This window comes from Myotis nattereri (assembly GCF_964212035.1).
Source record: "Myotis nattereri genome assembly, chromosome: 3".
NCBI lineage: Eukaryota > Metazoa > Chordata > Mammalia > Chiroptera > Vespertilionidae > Myotis > Myotis nattereri.
In genome coordinates this window covers 133,922,222-133,943,255 of record NC_138077.1, presented here as the reverse complement: position 1 = coordinate 133,943,255, position 21,034 = coordinate 133,922,222, and positions in this window count along the sequence as shown.

Below are 21,034 nucleotides of genomic sequence, written 5' to 3'. Positions count from 1 at the left end.
GGTTTCAATCACTCAACAAACATATTAGAGACACAATGAAGTATATATATTTTTGGAATCCTCTTCCGAGGATATGTTTTCTCTCTAAAGAGAGAGAGAAAAACATCAATGTGAGAGAGAAATGCAGATCAGTTGCCTCCCATATGTGCCCCAACCACGAATTGAACCTACAACCTGGGTATGTGCCCTAACTGGAATTGAACCCGCAATCTTTTGGTGTATAGGACAATACTCCAAACAGCTGAGCCTCATGGCCAGGGCATGAAGTATATCTTTAAGGAACTTACTATCTTCAGGAAAAAAGATGTGTATACATAAAAGAGCTAGAGATCGACACAAGGTCATAGAAAATCCAGCATTAGAATGTGGTCACAAAGACTTGAGTATAGATTAGAATTTTAAAGGGGAATAAATGGTTGGGTCAAGGTTAGTGAGAGACTTCTGTGGAGGAAGGAGCCTCAGGAGCTGGCTTTTACATGAAGTGAGAAATCAAACTAATGTGCAGAACAGAAAAGTGGGCATTTCAAAGTGGAAAATAGATGAGCTCAAGCAAAAGTGTTTCCCTTTGTCCTTTCTCTATATTTCTTTTGCTGCTTCACACATTAGAGTTCCTCCAACTCCAGCTAGCAGGCTGCAAATCACAGAATAGCCACTGCCGTTTTACACCATCTGTTCAGGGAATATTTTCTACCTATTCTCCCATCTTTGGGGAGAGGGAAGGAGAATTGTGTTTAAGGAGGAAAATAATGGAATCATTAAAGAGAAATGTGCTCTTTACCTTCCCTTCTTTCCAGGTGATTTAGCCCTAAGGTATGAGACGGGGCAGAGTGAGGTCAACATTAATGTTGTGACGAGAAAGGGTTAACTGCGGTGTGTCAGAACCCCAGCAAGAGGGAGTCCATGAGGGCGAAGGCACCCACACTCAGGCGGCTCTGAATGTGTCAGAGTCTGAGGCATCTTCATGACCGGAGCCTGATGTAGATGTCAGAGCCTGAGCATAGACGAAAACATCTGTAAGAGGGGAGGGGTGGCAGCAAAGATAGGGAATTGATCACATGAATAAATAGATGAGGTTTTTCCACTGTCATAGAAGGGAGTCACACATATGGAAAGGAAGAAATATGGGCTCTGAGGTGTTGGGTTGGAATTAGATGTATTTGTATAAACCATGATTTGTATAAACCACGGTAGAAAAATGAGAGATGGCAGATAGATAAGATAGAGGATAGAAATGTAAACAGATGTACATGTGCGAATGTGTATTGTAGCAGACAGACTTGGAGATGGCCCCCAATTATTCACTTTGGGAAGCCTGGGTGTCCCCTGCCTCTGTCACTGGGGAAGGTGAGTGCAGTAAGAGACTCCTAAGATGGCCTCCAGCAACCCACATCTCCTGGTATTCAAGCCCTTGTGTATTTCCCTCCCCTTGCTTATAAATAACAGAATATAGAGCAAAGACAGTAGGATGTCATTTCTGTATTATGTTACATAGATTATATGTCTGTCTTGCTTGGAGACACTCTCCCTGGTGGCGTTGGTGAAGCCAGCTGCTGTGGGAAACCGCCTATTGTCTTCACTAGCAGAGAGGTATGGACAGAGAACCCGGAAGGCTGGTGACCCTTGAAGCCCTAGCAAAGGTCAGAGCTGTGCACCCACTGTTAGTCCAGACAATGGTAGCTGAAGCAACTTCCCCACCAGATAGTCATGTAAATCCTTATTGCTAAGATAGTCTGTGTGTTACTGGAACTTGCCTGCCTAAGGGCTATGGGTGTAGTCCATAAAAGGTTGGTGAGGCCTGAGCACCAGTGGAAGTCCTTCCCCTTGAGTTGGACTTACCCGCCTGGCCCCCAATATTTCCAAATTATCTCTTGTCTCTTTTCTTTCATTTGTGTGTGGCTCCTCTTCCAGATCCTGAACCCTGAACCACGCGGGGCGTGGGGGGAAACATTTACAACAAGCTGCTATGTTGTGAATTGCCCTCTGGAGAGGCCCACGTGGCAAGGAGCTGAGGGCAGCCTCCAGCCAACAGCCAGTGAGAAAAGGAGGCCCTCAGTCCCACAAATCCTCAAGGAACTGAATTCTCCCTCCACCTGAGCTTGGAGGGGATCTTGTCCCGGCTGAGCCTGGAAATAAAACCACAGCCCCAGCTGATACTTTATGAAAGCCTGAAGCCGGAGAGCCAGCTAAGACATGCAAGGACTCCTGACCTCAAAAACCATAAGAAAACAAATGTGTTGTCTTAAGCTACTAAATTTGTGGTAATTTGTTACCCAGCAATATATGTAGTATATATACCTTAGCTCTCACTGAGAAGGCATAAAGGCAGCAATACTCCAATAACAATAAGCACATTTGGTTCCCAGATCTGGGTTTCAAATGTCATTTTCAACTAAAAGGAACCTCAACTTCTTAGAGAAATTACTAATTCCAAGGCTGCAGCATAGAAAGTATAAGATGAATCTAGAACATTTTGTTGTGTCAGAAAACAAGGAAGTGCTCAAAGAATGATGGAGACATGTCAAAAGGATATAGAAACCCAGATTAAAAGGGCTCCCATAAGCCAATTCAGAATGATTTCAGCATTAAAATAAATTATTACAGTAGTGGATTATGAATTTATTGAATAAAATAGGAAACCACAAACCCATCCTATCTAATAAAAGAGAAACATGGTAATTAGCATACGACCGCTACCCTTCCCATTGGCTAATCAGGGTGATATGCAAATTAACTACCAGCCAAGATGGCAGCCGGCAGCCAGGCAGCTAAAAACTAACATGAAGCTTGCTTGCTTCAGTGACGGAGGAAATCAATGTTCCCTGCCTGCCTTGCTGGCCTCTGAGCCTGCAGTTTGAAACATTATAACAAATATAGAAGCTAAATAAAACCCAAAAACCTGCTTTCAGTGAGCCGGGATCTCAGAGCTGGAGTTATACATTGTTTCAATTATAGAACCCAAACAAACCAGATACCTGCTTTCAGCAGCAGAGGCCTCAGAGCTGGAGCCAGAGCTAAAGCTGGCCCAGAATAAAAAAATAGAAAAGAAAAAAAGGAGCAGTTGGGAGCTTCAGCCCTGAGCCCCTCACCCAGACTGGCCAGGCACCCCAGTGGGGACCCCCACCCTGAAGGGTGTGTGACCAGCTGCAAACAGCCATCATCCCCTCACCCAGGCTGGCCAGGCACCCCAGTGGGGACCCCCACCCTGATCCAGGACACCTTTCATGGCAACCCAGCCAGCCCCACCCATGCACCAGGCCTCTATCCTACATAGTAAATGGGTAATATGCCTCCTAGCACTGGGATCAGTGGAGCCACGAGGCCTCCCAGCACCGGGATCAGCGTGACAGGGGGCAGCGCCCAAACCCCCTGATCGCCCTGCGGCTCTGTGTGTGACAGGGTAGAGCCATAACCTCCCCATCGGCCCTGTCCTGAGTGTGAGAGTGGTGAAACCCCCACCCCCTGATCTGCCCTGCTCTGTGTGTGACAGGGTGCAGCGACCCAACCCCCTGATCGGCCCTACTCTGTGTGTGACAGGGTAGAGCCATAACCTCCCCATCGGCCCTGCCCTGAGTGTGAGAGTGGCGGTGCCCCAACCCCCTGATTGGTCCTGCTCTGTGGGTGATAGAGGGCGGCACCCCAACCCCCCCCATGGGCCCTGCTCTGTGGGTGATGGGGTAGAGCCATAACCTCCCCATCGGCCCTGCCCTGAGTGTGACAGTGGCGGCGCCCCAACTCCCCTATTGGCCCTACTCTGTGAGTGACAGGGGGGAGCTCCTCAACCCCTGATGGGCCCTGCTCTGTGCCTGACAGGGGGGAGCTCCCCAATCCCCGGATTGGCCCTGCTCTGTGCGTGACAGGGTAAGGAGCCCCAACCCCCCGATGGGCCCTGCTCTGTGAGTGACAGGGGGCAGCGCCCCAATTCCCGGATTGGCCCTGCTCTGTGCATGACAGGGGTTGGCGCCGCAACCTCCCCATCGACCCTGCCTTGAGTGTGACAGGGGGTGGTGCCCCAACCCCCCAATCGGCCCTACCCTGAGCGTGACTGAGGGTGGCATCGCAGCCTCCCAATCCACCCTGCTCTGTGCATGACAGGGGGCAGCGCCCCAACTCCCCAGTCGGCCCTGCTCTGAGCCCGACCAGGGGCTGCACCTAGGGATTGGGCCTGTCCTCTGCCACCCGGGAGCAGGCCTAAGCCAGCAGGGCGTTATCTCCCGAGGGGTCCCAGACTGTGAGAGGGCACAGGCCAGGCTGAGGGGCCCCCCCTCCCCCCCCGAGTGCACAAATTTTTGTGCCCCAGGCCTCTAGTCCTATATAATAAAAGAGAAACATGCAAATTAACCATCCCTCTGCTACACTCAAGCCACACACACAATCCACGCCCACCAGTCAATCATGAGCAAGTATGCAAATTAACCCAACTAAGATGGTGGCAGCCTTGGAGCTGGAGCGAGCAGGAGGCTTGGGTTGCCCCTGGCGATGGAGGAAGCCAAGCTTCCTGCCTGCCCTGGGCTCCGCTCAAGGCTATGAAGTTTCAATTATAGAAGATAAATAAATCCGAGGGGAAAAAAAGAGAAGAAAAAAAGGAGAAACTGGGAGCTTGGGTTTCTGGGGGGCATTGCCAGCCTGAAAACGGCCCTCAGCCCCTCACCCAGGCTGGCCAGGCACCCCAGTGGGACCCCCACCCTGATCCGGGACACCCTTCAGGGCAAACCAACCGGCCCCTACCCGTGCACCAGGCCTCTATCCTATATAATAAAAGGGTAATATGCAAATTGACCCTAACAGTAGAACAAGTGGGAATGACTGGTCACTATGACACACACTAACCACCAGGGGGCACTCAATGCAGGAGCTGCCCCCTGGTGGTCAGTGCGCTCCCACAGGGGGAGCTGTGCTTAGCCACAAGCCAGGCTGACTGCTGCCAGCAGAGCGGTGGTGGCAGGAGCCTCTCCCACCTCCTCAGCAGCGCGAAGGATGTCCGACTGCAGCTTAGGCCTGCTCCCCGCTGGCAAGTGGACATCCCCCGAGGGCTGCCGGGCTGCCAGAGGGATGTCTGACTGCCAGTTTAAGCCCGATCCCCCAGGGAGTGGGCCTAAGCCAGCAGGTGGACATCCCCTGAGGGGTCCCAGACTGCGAGAGGGCACAGGCTGGACTGAGCGCCCCCCCCCCCCTCGAGTGCATAAATTTTTGTGCACCGGGCCTCTAGTCCTATCTAATAAAGAGGTGATATGCAAATTGACTATCTCTCCAATACACAAGATGGTCACCCCCATGTGGACACAAAATGGCCACCACAAGATGGCCGGCAGGGGAGGGCAATTGGGGGAGGACCAGGCCTGCAGGGGAAGGCAGTTGGGGGGGACCAGGCCTGCAGGGGAAGGCAGTTTGGGGGGCCAGGCCTTCAGTGGAGGGCAGTAGGGATGACCAGGCCAGCAGGGAAGGGCAGTTAGGGGTGACTGGGCCAGCAGGGAATGGGGAAGACAGTTAGGGGTGACCAGGCCAGCAAGGGAGGGCAGTTAGGGGCAATAGGGCCAGCAGGGGAACAGTTAGGCATTGATCAGGCTGGCAGGGGAGTGGTTGGGGGCAATCAGGCAGGCAGGCAGGTGATTGGTTGGGAGTCAGCAGTCCTGGATTGTGGGATCATGCCTAAACGGGCAGTCAGACTTCCCTCAAGGGGTCCCAGATTGGAGAGGGTGCAGGCTGGGCTGAGGGACACACACGCACACCCGTGCACGAATTTCATGCACTGGGCCTCTAGTCTCTATACATAAAAAGCCAGTGACCTGCTCTAACCAGTTTGGCTCAGTGGATAGAGCGTCGGCCTATGGACTGAAAGGTCCCAGGTTCGATTCCGACTAAGGACATGTACCTTGGTTGCGGGCACATCCCCAGTAGGAGGTGTGCAGGAGGCAGTTGATCAATGTTCCTCTCTCATCGATGTTTCCAACTCTCTGTCCCTCTCCCCTCCTCTCTGTGAAAAATCAATAAAATATATTTTTTTAAAAAGCTAGTGACCATAATGGCCATAATGACCATAACAACCATAATGACCAGTCGCTATGATGTGCACTGACCACCAGGGGGCACACGCTAAAAGCAGCAGCTGCCCCCTTGTGGTCAGTGAGCTCCCACAGCGGGAGTGCCACTCAGCCAGAGCTCGGGCTCACGGCAGCGGAGGTTGCAGGAGCCTCTCCCACCTTCGCGGCAGCACTAAGGAGCAGTGAGTTGAGCGATAAGGAGCAGCAAGCAGGCGGGCAGTAAGGAGCGAGGGGTCCCGGACTGCGAGAGGGTGCAGGCCAGGCTGAGCCCCCCCGCCCCCGCCCCCGCCCCGTCAGAGCATGAATTTCATGCACCAGGCCTCTAGTAGAGACATAAATAAATAATCAAATGAATAAAGTGAAAGTTTGGTAAGAAAGGAGATATTTAGATCATTTCAAAATACCTCTGTATAAAAGATGTAATAATTACAAAGAGGCAAAGGAGTAACTTCATAGTGGATTAGCCTGGCAGATGCCATCTTTATTAAATGATCAAGGTTAGCATTGTCATTAATAGGAGACATTGCAATCATGCAGCACTTGATCAGATGCACTGAGAAGAACACAAAGACATTTCTGTAACATTCCTGCCCAAGATGTGTAACATGAGAAAATATCAGACAAATCTAATTTGGGGGCACTCTAAAAAATAGCTGGCCTGTGATCTTCAAGGGCCAGGGTCATGGAAGTCGAGGAGAGACGAGAAACTGTACCGTGGCGTTGGAAACATGACAACCTAATGTAAGGCATGGTTTTGAGCTGGATCTTTTGGCTATAAACAATGTTCTTGAGGCAATTTGTGAAATTTGAGTAGGGTGTGAAGATTAGATGGCAACAATGCATCAGTGTTCCTTTCATGATCATAATGGTCATACTCTAGTTATACAGAAGACTATCTTATTAAGGAATTCCACACTAAAATATTAGAATGTGATGGGCATTATGTCAGCAACTTATTCTCAAATGGCTCAGTAAAATAAAAGTTCTTTGTACTTTATTTCTAACTTTCCTGTAACTTTTAGTCCAGTGTTTCTCAGAGTAGTCCTACCCAGACTGGAAGAATCGGCACTAACCAGGAATTTGGGGAAATGTAAATGCTTGGGTCCCACCTGGACCTATCCTTCAGGTGAATCTGATGCACTCTTAAAAGTCTGAGAACCACTCGTCCATTTATTCAAAACATTTATAAAATTCAAGAAGCCATTTCTTAGCTGAGTGTAACTCCCACTGTTGAACACAAGTAATATTGGTCTTTTTGAGTCGCTACTTCTATTTCCATTGATGATCCATTATAAAGATGACAAAGTTGATACAAAGTAAAGAAAGTGGAATAATAGATTTTAAACCTGTTTCTAAAAAAAAAAGAAGAAAGGAACTGCTTTTTATTGAGAGCATGTCAAATGCCAGATTTTATGCTAGGTTCTTTCTGGTAGGAAAGAAAATCCATAGATTTTCAGAATATCTTCCAGAAATGTAGACAGTTAAAATGACCAAACTCTCCCACCTTAAATTCATGGACTATTCTAGTTTTTTAGAAATCTGTTGAACATTCATTCAACAAACATCTATTGATCACCTACTATGTACCCCACAGTGAGCAAAGCATTGAAAGTTATACTGTAGTAGATTCATGTACACAGTATTTGGTGGCTATACACAAACCTTCATGGTACATATAATCATTTTTTTAATAACAGCTATGTTGAGATATAAGTCATATACAACAGAAATCACCCATTTAAAGTATAGTTGAATGGTTTTTAGTATATTCAAAAGTTGCGCAACCATCATCACAATGAATTTTAGAACATTTTCATCACTTCCGAAAGAAGCCCTACACTATTAGCAGTCACCACCCATCTCCTCCTCCCCTTAGCTCCTAGCAACCACTAATTTACTTTCTGTCTCTACGAATTGGCCTACTCTGCACATTTCATATAAATGAATCATGAAGGTTCAGCCATGTTGCAGCCTGTATCAGTATTTCATTCCTTTTTATCGGGGAATGCTATTCCATTGTATGGATATGTACATTTTATTTATCCATTCATCCACTGGTAGACATTTGGATTGTTTCCACCTTTTGACTATTGATAACACTTCTATGAATATTTGTGTACAAGTTTCTATGTGGACATGTTTTCATTCCTCTTGGGAATGTGCAGAGGAGTAGGAATGGAGGGTCATATGGTAAACCTATGTTTAATTTTTTGAGGAGCCACCATACTGTTTTTCACAGTGGCTGTCCCACTTTGCATTCCCACCAGCAGCATGTGAAGATTCTGACTTCTCCACATCCTTGTCAACACGCTATTTGTACACGTAATCTTGGCATCATAATCAAACTATGAAAAGCAACATTCTTAGAATGAAAACCACGGGGCGGGTTATAAAGACTTGGAATCAAGCATTACGAAATTCACATGTTCGTAGCATCAAGCAGTATTTAAGGAGTGGCTACCTGATGTAGGGCACTCAAATAGGAAATGGGTTTTAATGTGTTTCTCATGGTTGTGTTAAATAATGGGGCACTAAAGACTCAGATTTCCCTGGCAAGCCAGGAAGTATCTCAAGAGCTCTAGGTCTGATTCTACAGGCCAAGCAGTGTGACCGAAAAAAAAATCTGCTGCTTCCAACCACCCACTGTGGGCAGAGGGAAATAATAACAATTTAGGGTCCTCAGTGAGCCAGGTAGAGATGTAAGGCCTCAGAGCACACTCAGGACATCTGTGATTGGCCTGCACTTTCAGCTTTGAGTTCAGACCAGCCTCCAGGCCACTATCTGGTCACCCATTAGCCACATCTGACCCACAGACGTGTTTGTTCCACATAGTGTTTCAAACATCCTGATTTGAATTCCTTTACACTCTCCAGTCTTTTACAGCTCCCACAGCTCTCTGTTGCTTTATCCTATACCTAGCCTGGTTCACTCTTTCACATTATCTGCCTAGGAAGAGGCATCTGAATGTGCATGTCCTGCTCCTGCCTGAGTCATATGTTTAAAGCCTGGGCAATTATTTGTACATGATTGCTATCATCAAAAAGCAAACAGTCAGGTATCTACACTGCATCATCAAAAAGAAGCAGTTGTTAAGCAGGTAATTGGGCAACATGTTACATAAAGAACAATAAATAGATATGACCTGTACCTACTATAACCTTACAGACTAAACTAAACCACGCCGACACAGATAGACGTTCATGGGGCCGATAGAGAGTGGAAAAGACATACAGTACAGACCATGAAAATGAACAGGACGGAGGGCAGCTCTGAGCACCGTAGCACAGCCAAACTTCTGACTGTGCTCCTGCCTACACATGCATGCTAACAAAAGTCACTCTTTACAAAAGACACTCTTTCCAGAATATTCCTATGAAAATTTGCAAGTATTTGCTGATCATATCTCCATAATATGATTTACAAGCCTTGTAAAATTCCAACACTCTTCAATAATGCAAACATTTCTTTCTTTCAGAGTTCTCTATGGCAGAGGTATTCACTGAAATGATCAGCTGTGTGATTAGAAATGCCATTTGGAGCAGAGCCCAGGCATCCCTACATGCTATTGGTGCCCAGAGCATTTCCTATTACCTGCTAGTGCACCCTCTCAGGCTGCTGTGTTGGTTGCCAATGGCTCCTGCCACACCTTTTTCCAGAGAATTGCTCTTGCCTGAAAGGAGCCTCCTTCCCCAGAGATGCCCAAGATATTATGCTCCCCGAGGGAAGCAGGTGGTCTAAGCTAATGAATGACTAATACCGGTTATAAAAGTCCTGGACTCCTGCCTAAGCTGAGGCAATGCTGCAGTGCCATACACTCCAGGGCTCCCTGTGTGGGCAGGCTTAAGGCAGACTTCACTGAACCCGCGTCTTTACCTGGCTTCTTTCTCTGCACCATCTTGCTCCCCATATTCCCTATGGATTTCACTTGAGAAGATGCTCTTTTAAAAAAATTACTTATTTATTTATTTTAGAGAGGAGAAGAGAGAAACATCTATCTGTTGCCTCCCTCATGCACCCCAACCGGGGATTGAACCTGCAACCTGGATATACGCCCTGACTGGGAATAGAACTCAAGACCTTTCAGTGCACGGGACAACTGAACCACACTGGCCAGGGTGAGGAGATGCTCTTTCAAAAGAAAAAAAAAATCCCTTGCATCAGAAACCCCATCTCAGGCTCTGCTGCTAGGAAACCTGCTGTGAGGTACCTGACCCGTCCTACGAAGTTATCCTCATGGGGTAGATTTTTAAAGGGTTGTTAAAGCATAATACACAAGTCATTAGGTATGTAATGGTTAAAAAGTAACAGCCCTGAGCTGTGGAAGCCAAGGTGACCCTATAATAATGTCCTTAAGGCAGTTGTATGGCATTTATGGCTTCTGCTCAATGGAAGAGCAATTTCAATGCATACCCCAATCATAGAATTATTTTCCCATCAAACCAGGGTGCTTGTAACCCCTTCCTTTACTGAACTGTGGCCAGAATCCAGAGAAAGAGTATACATATATACTAAATTTATGTATATAAATTATAAGACTCATGAGGTCTGAATCTTACAAAAAAGTACATTCAAATAAAAAGCATTGCAATTTGATGAAGGACATGTGCTAATGTATTACTCTTGCTTCCACAATACATAGATACATAATCTTAAGAACTTTATACAACTCTCCCCCGGCCCCACCCCCCCCCCCCCCCCCCCGCCCAAGATCTAAAAATATTTGAAGTGTATGTGTGCATTAGTATTCCGTGGCTGCCACAGATATTGTGGCTTACAACAACAATGTATTCTCTTCATCATCCTGGAGGTCAGAAGTTTGAGATCAAGGTGCTGTCAGGGCCCCACTTCCTCCAGTTCTCTGGGGGGCGGGGGGGGGGGGGGGCGGGGAGAGAATCCATTCTTAGCTTCTTCCAGCTTCCAGTGGCTGTTGGCACTCCTTGGTTTGTGGCCACATCTCTTCCTGCTCTACCTTCACATGGTCTTCTCTGTGTGTGCCTTCTCCTCATCTGTCTCAAATCTCCCTCTGCCTCTCTTTACAAGGACACTTGCTATTGGCTTTAGGGCACACCAGAATAACTTAGGATTATCTCATTTTAAGATATTTAATCGCATTTGCAAAGACCTTCTTCCTAAATAAGATGACATCCACAGGTTCACAGGTGGATATTTGGGGAGCTAATTTTGGATCTACTGCTTGTGTGTGCTTATACAACCACACTAAGATAAAGGGGGATGTGCACAATTGAAGAATCTGATCAGGGCAGTACTTGTACACTTATATTCACATTGAATACCCAGTCTTGACTCTTTAGAAGGAGGCCAGAAGTTCTTGTCATAATTTTGGTTCATAATTTTGCCAAGCACAAATAACAACCCATGTGTGATGAGGTTAGTGCACTGAATGGAAATATGCACTTGGTCATGAGTAGCCTAGCCAACTACACAACCCCGCCTCCCCCCATGTCAGTGTGGCTTTGTTATCTAATCATGTAGATTTTGATTATACTTATGGACTATTATGGGATGGCATATTATGCTCTAGAAATGTCTTTGGTTTCTTAATGCCAAAACTCAACTATCTATGAGAAGATTTCTGATGAACAGTGGCATAAAGCACATATGAGGGACTGAGAATGCTAATGATATTAGAAAACAGACCAGGGAAGATGATCGAAGAGAACCAAGATGGCAGCATAGGTAAACACTGGAGATTGATGCCTCGCACAACCACTTCACAAATACAAATAAAAGATGAAATGGACATCACCCAGAACCACAGGAAGGCTGGCTGAGTGGAAATTCTACAACTAGAAGGAAAGAGAAAAGCATACCGAGACTCAGAGGAGGCGCAGTGCGGAAGTAAAATACTAAGGTGCGGAGGTACATGCGGAGCGGGCTGGCGGCTGAGGGCGCGGTTGTCTTTTCAATCGGGAGGGAGTCTCTGAGCTCCAGTTCAGGGCGAGTCTCTGGGGACCCAGACTCAAATAGGAGAAGCAGGACTGTCTGGCATTGGTTGGAACTCGAGGGCAGCTTTCTCTTCGAGGTACTTGCACCAATTGCTGGGACACTGAGAAGCAGAGCCTCTGAAGGCAGGACTGAGAGCAGCCATAACTGCTCATTCCGCCCACCCTGTTGATCCCCTGGGACTTGCCCCGCCCAAGCCTTGCACGGAGGTATTTGCTCGATAGCCTCAGGCAGAGGCTAGATTAGCACCTCCCTAGAGATCAGGACAGAAGTTCTCCCACTGCAGACACAGCTGATCCTCACAGCCAATTGGCCTGGAGGTCAAATCCCCCCCAGTGTTACCTACAACAATCAAGGCTTAACTACAACAAGACTGTGCACAAAGAACACAAGGGGGTGCACCAAGAAAGCATAAAAAAAAATGCGGAGACAAAGAAACAGGACGCAAATGACAGAAATGGAAGAAAGCAAACTGCTGAATATAGAGTTCAAAACACGCTTTTAAGGTGTTTCAAGAACTGTCTAGAAGCCACCGATAAATTTAGTAAGGCCCTCGAAAAGACTGGTGAGACCGCCGATAAATGTAGTGAGATCCTCAAGAAATCTAGTGAGACCCTCGATGTTGTGATAAAGGACCAACTAGAAATTAAGCATACACCGACTGAAATAAAGAATATTATGCAGACTCCCAACAGCAGACCAGAGGATCCCAAGAATCAAGTCAAAGATTTGAAATATGAAGAAGCAAAAAACACCCAACCAGAAAAGCAAAAGGAAAAAAGAATTCAAAAATACAAAGATAGTGTAAGGAGCCTCTGGAACAGCTTCAAGTGTACCAAAATCCGAATTATAGGGGTGCCAGAAGAAGAGAGAGAGCAAGATATTGAAAACCTATTTGAAGAAATAATGACAGAAAACTTCCCCCACCTGGTGAAAGAAATAGACTTACAAGTCCAGGAAGCGCAGAGAACCCCAAACAAAAGGAATCCAAAGAGGACCACACTAAGACACATCATCATTAAAATGCCAAGAGCAAAAGACAAAGAGAGACTCTTAAAAGCAGCAAGAGAAAGAAACTCAGTTACCTACAAGGGAGTACCCATACGACTCTCAGCTGATTTCTCAACAGAAACTATGCAGGCCAGAAGGGAGTGGCAAGAAATATTCAAAGTGATGAATACCAAGAACCTACAACCAAGATTACTTTACCCAGCAAAGCTATCATTCAGAATTGAAGGTCAGATAAAGAGCTTCACAGATAAGAAAAAGCTAAAGGAGTTCATCACCACCAAACCAGTATTATATGAAATGCTGAAAGGTATCCTATAAGAAGAGGAAGAAGAAGAAAAAGGTAAAGATACAAATTATGAACAACAAATACACATCTATCAACAAGTGAATCTAAAAATCAAGGGAATACATAATCTTATGAACAGAATGAACTGGAGATTATAATAGAATCAGGGGCATAGAAAGGGAGTGGACTGACTATTCTTGGGGCGGAAAGGGGTGTGGGGGATGCGGGAAGAGACTGGACAAAAATCATGCACCTATGAATGAGGACAGTGGGTGGGGAGTAAGGGCGGAGGGTGGGTGGGAACTGGGTGGAGGGAAGTTGTGGGGGGAAAAAGAGGAACAAATGTAATAATCTGAACAATAAAGATTTAATAAAAAAAAAAAAAAAGAAAACTAACCAGGGATTCCACAGCCAAGGCCACTCCTCTTTAACTAATTGATACCTATTTCTAAGTTAAATATTTGTAAGATAAACTAATTGCAGATGAAAGTGGAAAAATACTAAAGAAGTTTTTGAAACAGTTGCTTTTTAAGATATAGATGTCCTGAAATATGACAATTTGAAAAAGCCTCACATATTGCTGAGCATCTTTTTCCTTGCATATCTTGAAAGGTACCTAAGGAAAACAAACAAAAATGTTTAAAATATTAGTAACCAAACATAAAATCATGTAGCCATGATGAAAGAAATAGTGAATTGTGAAATGAATTGTTTCACTAAATTGTTTTTAAAAATATTTACTTAGATTGCAAATTAGGCCTTGCAACTTCTTTGAGGACCATCATGATTATGTGTATATCTCCAGGCTACAAACTAGGTACAAAGAAATTTAAATTGAACAACTAATTCATTTTACTTATAACAATGGGTTTAAACTGGAGAATTACTTTTCCTGGAATATCAGAAAAATAGCCGTGGGTCTTTTGTCTCTATTGTAGCACTTTTCACAATCTACCTTGAAAAATTGGTTGTGTAAATAATGTTCTCTCCCACAAAACTATAAACTCCTTTAGGGCAAGGACCTTAGGTTCATCTTTTTTTTTTTTTTTAATGTCTACCTGCTATCTAGCCCTGTGTATTGCATATAGTAGGTACTCGATAAATCATGCCTAAAGTGCAGCCTACATCTCAGGAATAGGGGATTAACCCCCAGTGAGTAGGCAAGTTATATAGCCCACAATGATATCTGGCACTTTGGGGAACTACTTATCATTGTCCTTTAAGGACACATCTTTTTTGTTTTTCCTCCCCCCCCCCCTTTTTTTTTCTATTTTCATTTTTATCATCCCTTTTCTCATCTCTTCCCTGTGTTGCTAGACTGAAAAATTGTGTGTCTTCCTCCCGCCCCCCCCTCCCTGGAATTCATATGTAGAAACCTAATTCCCATTGTGATGGTATTAGGAAGTGGGGCTTTAGGGGAGGTGATTAGGTCATGAGGGTAGAGCCCCCACGAATGGGGTTAGTGCCTTATAAAAGAGACTCCAGAGAGACCCCAGTGAGAAGATGGCCATCTATGAACCAGGAAGCTGGTTCTCACCAGACACTGAATCTGCTGTACCTTGCTTGATTTTGGACTTCCCAGCCTCCAGATCTGTCAGTAATAAATGTTTGCTGTTTATAAACCACCCAGTCTATGGTATTTTGTTACAATGGTCTGAATAAACTAAAACAACCAGGACTTTGACTGCCTGGAGGCTATAGAATGCACTGAACCCATGGCCATTTCCTAGGCCAGCAGTGGTATCGTGTGGAACTCAGGAAATTCTGGGGCATCCTTCACATTCCATGATTCCACTGAGAACCTTCCCATGCCTGCCCTATAACACTGAGGGAGACGGTGCAGAGGAAGTGAGCGTCTGCCATCTGCGCCCTGTTACTACTCCATTTTGAATGCAACTTTACATATTGCTCTAAGAAAACAAGAAAGAGGAAACATAAAAATCAATATGAAAGAAAAAATGTGAGTTTTGACAAATGAGTTTCTAATGGACTAGAACAGTGGTCGGCAAACTCATTAGTCAGCAGAGCCAAATATCAACAGTACAATGACTGAAATTTCTTTTGAGAGTCAAATTTTTTAAACTTAAACTATGTAGGTAGGTACATTGTTATTAACTTAATTAGGGTACTCCTAAGCTGGCCTTTGCTAAAAACGTCCTCAATCTGATTGAGGTATGTTCGCTGAGGTCGACCCCTTCCAACTCTCCCATCCACACTCGTCTTGTATAGTTGTTTTGTCTATCTCCTTTCCGAAAACCGACTTCTGCGCATGGGTCATGAAATTTCAATCGCACCGTACATGTGTGCCCGCACATGGTATTTTGTGGAAGAGCCACACTCCAGGGACCAAAGAGCCGCATGTGGCTCGCGAGCTGCGGTTTGCCAACCACTGGACTAGAAAAAGGAAAGGAGGAAAAAAAAGAAAAAGGAGAAAGGAAAATTGAGAGGAGAATCAGGAGATTGACAGTAGACTAATTTGTTAAATAATTGTTAAATAATTTGTTAAATAATTGTTAGCTCAGGTTTTTTAAGGCAAAATTGCAATTTCTGTGCGAATTCTTCTAGAGCAGTGGTTCTCAACCTTTAATGCTGCGACCCTTTAATACAGTTCCTCATGTTGTGGTGACCCCCAATTTCATTGTTACAAATTGAACATAATTAAAGCATAGTGATTAATCACAAAAACAATATGTAATTATATATGTGTTTTCCAATGGTCTTAGGCGATCCCTATGAAAGGGTCATTCGACCCCAAAGGGGTCGCGACCCACAGGTTGAGAACCGCTGTTCTAGAGCATGTTAATGAAATTGTCCTAAAAATGGAATAACTTTTGTTTTTAACATATATTAATGAACACTGAACTGTAACCATTTCATTCACGCATGAATATGGAATAATGCACTTGTATTATTCATTGTGATTCTACAGATTCTTTTCACTTTGAACCCTTAGCGCCAGAGCTTATCTTGTTTTTGGTGGTATAGCCAGCACCACCTTCCTAGTCTGGCCAAGATAACATAAGAAGTCCACCCCTCATTAGACTGTCTACCTGGCCCACAAGCATGTCAAACTCACGGCCGGCCATGCTTGCCTTGCTAGTCAAAGGATGGTCCAGCAGCAGCAGCATCACCAGGAATCCTGCTAGGAACGCAGAATCTCAGGTCCCACTCAGCAAATCCCCACGTTCAGGTTTGAGAAGCCCTGCTCTAATTCATGTGTACCAAGTTAGCCTCTCCAACTCTACTGTGTTCACTGCAGGAATAGGTTCCATACTGCCTTCTTCATCTTTGGAATCCCTCTTCCCCCTTTTGCTTACTCCATCACCAGAACTCAAAACAGGATTCCATACATAATAGGTGCTTAATAAATGCTGACAGAGCACTACTTCCAATTTGGACTTCATCCTGCTGTAGTTGCTTAGCATTGTTCGGCTGTTTGCCATGCATTTCAATTTACCACACATCAGCTGCCAAAATATCCTGATTCCATACACATATGGCATAGTCTTGTCTGGGACTCCAGGGCACAGCATGCACTATTGGTAATAAACTTATCAACTCCTGGAATTTCATTGTCAGAGACTTGGTCTTGTCATTTAGTGTTGAGAATAGTTTATAAGGACTATCGATAAAATGATCTAGACTAGGGATTACAAAGTATAACCTGTGGGCCAAATCTAGCTTGCTGCCTGTGTGTGTGTGTGTGTGTGTGTGTGTGTGTGTGTGTGTGTAATAAAGTTTTATTGGAATACAGCCACATTCATTGGTTAACAGATCCTCTATGGCTTCTTTTCATCTACAATGGCAAAGTTGAGTAGTTGTGACCATATGGCCTATAGAGCCTAAAATATTTCCTACTGACCCATTACAGAAAAAGTTTGCCACTCCCTGGTCTAGAGCTATATTTGATCTGTGTGGCAATGCAGTCTTTCTGGGTTCACCAGAAGTTGCACCGACTCCGTGATAGACAGCTTTCAAAGATGGTCACAAGATCCCTGCCTAATGGTATTTATACCCTTGTATTATCCTCTTCCCTGAATGTGGGCTAGTTTTCCAGCCTTCTGCTCAATTCTGAGAACCATACATATCTTTCCAATAAGTTTTTGCTGCTTATTGTTGGCTACTGAGAACCTCAGTGGATAGATACATATTGGTATTATAGCAATACATTGTAAAGATGGAAAAAACAGGTACAAAAAGTGCGAAGTTCAAGGCTAATGCATTTTTATCATTTATATCTTTATGTACAAGTTTAATATCCTATTTAATAAAAGAGTATATGCAAATTGACCATCACTCCAACACACAAGATGGCCACCCCATGTGGTCAAAGATGGCCGGCAGAGGAGGGCAGTTGAGGGCGACCAGGCCTGCAAGGGAGGACAGTTGGGGGGAACCAGGCCTGCAGGGGAGGGCAGTTGGGAGTAACCAGGCCAGCAGGGGAGGGCAGTTGGGAGCAACCAGGCCTATAGGGGAGGGAAGTTGAGGGGCACCAGGCCTGCAGAGGAGGGAAGTTGGGGGTGATCAGCCCTGCAGGGGAGGACAGTTGGGGGGAACCAGGCCTGCAGGGGAGGGCAGTTAGGGCAACCAGTCTGGCAGGGGAGCAGTTAGGCATTGATCAGGCTGGCAGGGGAGTGGTTAGAGCAGCCGTGGGCAAACTACGGCCCGCGGGCCGGATCCGGCCCATTTGAAATGAATAAAACCAAAAAAACAAAAGACCGTACCCTTTTATGTAATGATGTTTACTTTGAATTTATATTAGTTCACACAAACACTCCATCCATGCTTTTGTTCCGGCCCTCCAGTCCAGTTTAAGAACCCATTGTGGCCCTCAAGTCAAAAAGTTTGCCCACCCCTGGGTTAGAGGGTGATCAGGCTGGCAGACAGAAGCAGTTAGGGGCATCAGGCAGGCAGGTCAGCAGTTGGGAGCCAGAGTCCTGGATTGTGAGAGGGATGTCCGACTGCCCATTTAGGCCCTGATTGGAGAGGGTGCAGGCTGAGCTGAGGGACACCCCCCCACACCCCCATGTATGAATTTCGTGCACAGGCCTCTAGTTTTGTAATAAAAAAGTTACTTTTAATTATGTATTGCCATTGTCCATTATAAAACAGTTTGGGATTTTCCTTAATGTCTTTTTAGTAACAGTTTTGGCAAATTATAATTATGGTGTAGCCTTGTTCCATGTAGCACATCCACATCACTTTTCCATGTCTTCAAAACCATTTTTAAAGAGGCCATCTAATACTTATTTCAGCCCGTGGCTGTGAAAGAGGCCTGGCAGAAGTGGATCTGCAATTGAGCTCAGTCTCCACTGACTAAATCAACAGGAAGAAGTGTCTTTTTCTAATTTTTGGCCTCATTCTTTTGGCAATTTCCCTGCCCAGAGAGGAGGCATTAAAAAAAATAAAAGTACTATATGTGCTCCTGCAGTCCTAATTCCATTGAGAGGGGTATACGATGCTTTCTTCAACTAGTCCCTTCATGCTGAGCATTTTGTTTGCTTTCGTATTTCATCCATCAATACTTCCTGTTGAACATGTTTAGACCGAAATTTCTTCCACATTTTAATTTTGTTACTTTTTTGTGTTTTTGGTAGAAATAAGTCAATAGGCATGAACACCTTCATGTCTCTTTATAAATATTACAAAATAGGTAGCTTTCTAAAATGAATGACATGCTGTACCGGTTTGGCTCAGTGGATAGAGCATCGGCCTGTGGACTGAAGGGTCCCAGGTTCGATTCCGCTCAAGGGCATGTACCTTGGTTGGGGGCACATCCCTGGCGGGAGGTGTGCAGGAGGCAACTGATCGATGTTTCTCTCTCATCGATGTTTCTAACTATCTCTCTCTCTTCCTCTCTGTAAAAAATCAATAAAATATATTTAAAAAAATAAAATAAAATGAATGACATTATCAATGTTCTCTGCCACCTTCAGTATAAGTGCCTGTTTCACAACATCCTCCCCCGAACTGAAATCATTAATTTCTTGAGCTTGCTTGTTTGGAGAAAACCAGTTATTCCTATAAAAAGCTTCCAACAAAATGTCAGATACTTTTATTTCCTCAACCATTCCCAGGATGCGTAAAGTTCTACAGTTTCCAAGTGTGCTGACAGGAAAAAAATTACACCTTCACACATAAAACCTTGATGAGAACTTTGAGAAAGTTTGAGTAAGGCTTGGAGTCCATTTATTCTACCTTGGCTAGTCAACATTAAACAGAGATTGGCTTACATTTGATTCATTGTCACTGTAATATTAATGAAAGTTTTAGAACAAGTTAAATACAATGGCAACATTTAAAGTGCAATGACTTGAAAAAGTCATCAAACAATAGATCAAATATATATTTTTTTAATATATTTTATTGATTTTTTACAGAGAGGAAGGGAGAGGGACAGAGAGTTAGAAACATCGATGGGAGAGAAACATTGATCAGCCGCCTCCTGCACATCTCCCACTGGGGATGTGCCTGCAACCCAGGTACATGCCCTTGACCGGAATCAAACCTGGGACCCCTCAGTCCGCAGGCCGACGCTCTATCCGCTGAGCCAAACCGGTTTCGGCAGATCAAATATTTTTATTAAAGAACAACAGGGGATCTAGTTGGGTAATTGAGAAATTAGACTAAGTGTCTATTAGTTCTGGCCAGACATTGAGGGCCTTCAGTTCAATCACCATCAAGACAAAATAAAGAATTCTCTATCCAGCAAACTGTCCCTTGCTTATTTGGTCAACTGCCATGATAATATCTTTGGAAGCAAACAAAATATCAGAATTTATGTCATGTAGTTTATCCATGTAAGGTCCAGTTTTGTCCACTAAGGAAAGGATAACATAAAGGGAAGTGGTGAAAACAAAACAGTAATTCTAGGATGGGTCAGAGAGCATCACTTGGCAGCTTGGGCCAAATTTGGGGACCATGCAAAGCACTCGATTGGGAACTGCAAAGTGGGAAGTCCTATTTTTGACTCTGCTGACCTCAGTGAACATTTCCTGGTTTTAAAACTGAGCACAGCCGGGCTGGCATGGCTCAGTGGTTGAGCAGCTACGTATGAACCAGGAGGTCGCAGTTCAGCTCCTGGTCCGGACACATGCTGGGGTTGTGGGCTCCATCCCCAGTGGACCGCGTGCAGGAGGCAGCGGATCAATGATTCTCTCTCATCATTGATGTTTCTCTCTCTCTCTCTCTTCCCCTCTGAAATCAATAACAATATATTTTTAAATGAGCACAATTCTTTGCTACCCGAAGAGGCCTGTTATGAAAATTAACGAGCCTATAAAAATGTTTTGATGTCTCTAGGAGCCCTTCCTATAACGTACACACGGAGCCTTGTCTTCTGACTGCTCTCTGAAGCCGCCGGCGTTGGGGGTGTACCTGTTACACACCCACCACCGTCCGTGCATAAGGGCCTCGTAAAATTAAGCCACACAATGCTCGCTGTTTTAAGGGGGAGCCTGCCTTCAGGAAAGGTTTCCACCCCCTAATGACAACGTCAAGGTATTGAATACTGACAAGTATGAAGTGGGTTCGTCCGCAGGGAGGCCCACCGGAACCTGTCCCGGGGGGCCCGGGGGCACTCTCCACACTGCTCACCTCGGGACCGGATTCGGGGTCCCCGAGCCCAAGCGCTCCGGAGGCCCCAGCGGGGCTCGATTACTTTCGCCTGGGCGAGCAGCAGCCCCGCCGCTCCAGCGGGAACCCCACGGTGGGGAGGTGGGGCGACGACAACAA